Source organism: Phragmites australis, chromosome 10 (genome assembly GCF_958298935.1).
Source record: "Phragmites australis chromosome 10, lpPhrAust1.1, whole genome shotgun sequence".
NCBI classification, from domain to species: domain Eukaryota; kingdom Viridiplantae; phylum Streptophyta; class Magnoliopsida; order Poales; family Poaceae; genus Phragmites; species Phragmites australis.
Window position 1 is genome coordinate 24,725,762 of NC_084930.1, and position 4,839 is coordinate 24,730,600.

The window sequence follows — 4,839 nt, forward strand, 5'->3', positions numbered from 1 at the left end:
AGATTTTTGAGAATTTATTTGATGCCCTAACAATTCTAGAAGTTATAAAAGTACCCTTTTTTAGAGAAATTTAGTTTAAATTATACACATGATTTTTAAGTGAATCCAATTAAAACGGGTTGCACACAGATTATGGAACATGTACAAAAAATTTTAAAATTTTTGGAGTAACAGAAGATCACTATTTTAAACAGAGGAGATGAGAACAGAAAATTGAGCGCTGATTACCGTTCATCACCGTAACAGTATCCTACCCGCTCTCAGTTGGGTGCAAGGGCTAACCGCACTCTGAGAGAGCGGTAAGGTCTGTGTTTTCTACTGTGGTATCTTTACCGCTCTTTCAGAGGGCTGTATCTGAGAGGGCGGTAGGTGTCTATTTTTGTAAATTTTTTCATCCGGAAGTTATTAATTTAATTTTTTAAGTTAGAAAATGTAAAAAAAAAAAAACTCCAGTCGGGTGAGACCAGCCAGGTGGCCTTCATGGCCAAGCCCGTGTGGGCCTTAGGCCAGGTCGGCCTGGTGGCTTGCATGCGGCCTGGCTGGTACGGCTGGGAGACGCAAGGCCCGGGGGTGCGGACGCACGTGATGTGGTGCAGGAGTTCAGCTCAGCCGGAGCAGGTCATGTGCGGGCTGGCCGTACGGCTTGGCAAGCCGGCCTGGTGCGCGTGGGATATGTGGCTCGGCTGACGCGCGGGAGGACTCAGCCCAAGAGGGTCACGTGTCTACGCCCATACGTGCGGACGCGTGGTGCAGTGTCTTGGCAAGTGGCTCGGGCTCGGTCTCGGAGTTGGGCGCGGCAAGCGTGGCTAGGCAGTGAGCCAGTGACTCGTGAGCCGGACCTTGTTTGAGCAGGGCTGTGCGGAAGGGTTGGACAGGCGATGATATGAACCGGAGGATTCCCGCAGGGAAATTCAACGAAGACAGACGGGTTCAGTGAAGGACCTTGACATACAATTAGTGGCGAGTGTGAATAGTTTGATATTCGATAAGGTGAGATTAAGGTTTCAATCGGGTATCAGATGAATCGGCTTATATGTGATAAGACGTGTCGTGCAGGGTAAGTGCACGAGGTACACGGGTGTTGGAGTGCGACAGAAGGTCGCAGATATGAGATGCACATGTGCTGGAGTACGATAGGAGATCGCAGAGACGCTGATGAATATTATAACAGGCAAAGGAGGAGAGACAGTCAACTGGTTGGCCAGACCTCATACTAGTATTGTGTTGCTCGGTGATGAGTATGGGCTGTCGATGGTGTTTGATCATGACACGCATGGCGACTGATAAGAGTTTGACAGTGATGGTAGATAGTTTGGGGAAGGCCAACAAACAGTTCACTTGGAGGGTGAACATACCTTGGTGTAGAGCGAACAGGTTGGTAGCGACAGGTCAGTCATATCCTGGGTAGCAGAGATGAAGAGACTGACAATAACGACATAGGAGCGTGAGGACCGGTGGTGGTTATTCTCTGTGACATGACAACACGTGGCGTGAGCTCAAGATGCAAGATGACATTGGAGAGGGCTTGCGTGTTTCCAAAATAACAAGGGCACTGATGGATTCTAGTTGTACACAAGTTTTGAAGTGTGGATCGATAGGCGTGAAGAAGATTTAAGGGCTTAATTGGAAGAAAGTAGAAATTATGGAGATATTTACTTGCATCTGAAGTAATCTGGTTGGTCTGGGATGTTGAAGAATCGTAACCTAAATAGTCAGGTGAAAGAGCAATGCTAGTGTGGTGATTTCTATGTGTGACTCAAAAAGCAACAGTGAATTTTTTAGTATCAAGAAGCAGTCAATTGGGAGTGTAGATGTCGGATTTAGTTGGGTTTTTTCATGTGACACCTAACAGGGAGCGGTTTTTCTTTATGGAGTCGGATGATTATGATTTCATCTACTTATGTGACAACACAGGCTACCGTACTGTTGGATTAAGGTACTATCAAAATCAAGATTTATTATGGAGTTACGTGCTTCGGGGAGTCAGATATGTGTAAGGCTAAAGAGGAATCTGATTTCGCTCAAGGAGACTGTGTTGACAGAAGAGAAATATGCTCAGTTGCAGGTGGTCATAAAATCTGAAGTTGCAGGGATAGCAGAGTTTCTGGAAGGCGGTGAGTCTGAGTAAAACTCACTGGGTAACTCTCGTTGAGTGGTAAAAGCGACAACTCAAGTTGGGTGTATATGGAGGTTCACGCATGACGGCTTAAAGGTGGCAAATTATTCGTCAAGGTGGAGTTTTATTGAATATGTATCGAATAATTGTACGAAATTGATTATGTATAGGACTTTGTGTTGTATTAGCGATATATGGTAGAATTTCTAATATGACTCTTGTATCCAGACCTCCTTATAAATATGATAGGATGACCGCTGTTTGTAACTATGATGGTATAGCGATAGGTTCACAGAGGTCGGCAGTAAATCTGTTGGGATCCCAGAAAACGACTGGTGTTGCTAGTTGAGGAGGAACATCTGTAGTCATACTCTGGGGATATAGGCTTCGATTGAATCTCATTAACAAATATCGTGTCTCTAGTGTCATTTATAATGATGTACATTATCTCGATAAATCTATCCATTACTTCCGCTCATATTTAATTCTTCCTAACAGTAGACGTAGCCAAACAGATAAGAATCCTTCCACAAGAGGTCATGATCCGTTGGAAGTTGGAATTCCTATGAGAAGTAGGCCTCCCAGAAGAAAAAGAATAACCAAAGTCGCATTAGGAGAAGCGAAGTGGTCATCCGCGCGCCCCTCTGCCTCCGCGGCCAGGAGCCGGCGAACCAAGCCAAGGGACGTCCGGCCGGCTAGTGCTCCCGGCCGGGAGAGGACGACGGCGCGACATGGACGGGGGCAGTGTGGCTCGAAATGGACATACAACGTCAATGTTGTCCAGTGCCTACAAGATTCCTTTCACTTTGCTATGCCGTCCGATTCCATCGGTCCTCTCTCTCTCTCATCCATTGGACTGGACCGAGAATACTTGCACGAGGTAGAGTATCTTGGCGAGTCAATCATCTGCATGGATCCTTCGTTATGAGTGATTAGTTTGCTTACTTCGTTTCTTATTATTTCCCACTAGTGAAATTTTTCCCCACCCACCGCCGCATTGTCATATGTATACGTAGAAATCTCATTATACAAAATAATAGGGTGACACTATATTTCAATCGCTGAAAATAGTGTTAGCTTCAGTCCACAGATTTCCACCATAAGATCAAGATCTAACGAAAGTTGTTCCTTTTTTTCCAACCTTCGTCTTCTTCCTCTCGCTTCCTCCTGACCGACACACCACGGAAGCTCACTTGTTCCCCATTACATCACCCTCCTCTTGTCTTCAGTGGTATCCCTGTAGCTGCCGTCGCGCTAACCATCTTCGTTGGGTGGTCCACGTGCTGGCACCGTCGAACCAATGCTCCCTGCCACCTACGACTAGCACCACCTCTATGCCGACCTACTGCCCTGGCATCCCTCTGAACCTGGGAGCATCAGGCCCCCAAATACTTGCTGGCGTGTCAAAGTGAAGGTCTGTTTGTTTGAGTTTCTGTTTCTAGCTTTTCTGCTGCTAGAAGTTAGAAGACTAAATAAACGGGATTGCTGAAAAGTGACTTCTTGAGAAACTAAAAATCTGTTTCTGAAAAAATAAATTAGAAATTGAGAAGCTAGCTAAGAATAGTTTTTCTGAGAAGTGGTGTGTTGAGAAGTTAAAAATTTGTTATAAAATTCAACAACTAAAATTTAAAAATAGGTTTTCAGAAAAACTAAAAACATAATTTTTTAAAAAGGCTAAAAGAAAAACCCAAACAAACCGTTCTGAAATCGCTAGGAGGCGGGAAATTAATATGAGATCTGCTATTGGCCACTCAACTGAAATTTTCCTCCAAGATACGTTTCGTACTGCCGGATTTGTTGATTGCCATTGCATGGACTGAGTCGATCGAATGAAAATTATTTCGTTTTCGGTTGAGTGTGCTAAAGACAGTCTCAAGCAAATGTTTATCTTATGATTTCCAGTAATTCGCAAAAACCAAGCATTAATATTTTGCAAACGGACAAGTTCTTTTTTGTCCGGCAATTTTAGTTCCTTGGTAGGAGTTACCGGAGAATAACTTTCACATACTATGATTTGAAATTTCGGATCGACACATTATTGGCACATAAAAGAAAAGGATCTTCAAATCCGTAATAATGCGGGCTGACTTTTTACCTGACTAGTTGAGTGTTTGTATATTGTAACGAAAATAAAAATTACACAAGCAAGCATATGCAAAAGATACTGTTTACATCAACGAATCTAAGAGTAATTCTCTATTGTAACTACCTCACCACTCAGTAATTGATAATTTGGCATGAAATGAAACAAGAAACAAAAGATAAATTGGCAAACTTGTTCTATTGTGGTGTGATTGGGGCAGCAAGGGCAGATTTGCAGCGTCTCGGGTGACCTGGCATATTGATTCGTCATTGTCAGGACTCACCGGCAGTTCAAGGTGGCCCCAAACTGAATTCCTAAAGTGTGCTTCCAAGAGAAATGCATCTGTTACATCAATGCAGAGTAATCGCAGGTAAGGAAGAATTTGAGGAGGAAGGGGTTCATCGAGGACAACATTGAAATATGCAGTCTCCCCTAGCCCGTTTAGCTCTGCAATGTCAAGCTTGTCTCCATAAAATGAATCAGATGCAGAGATCTCCAGGGTCACAGTATATGAATCCCTTAGTGGATTTGATTCAATGAACCCGTAGTCAAGCGCTAATTCGGCATTACTCTTGTCCAGGTCGTACTGAATATATATCTGTCAAAGCAGAGGCAAAATTTCTCCTCCCTCCTCTCCCCT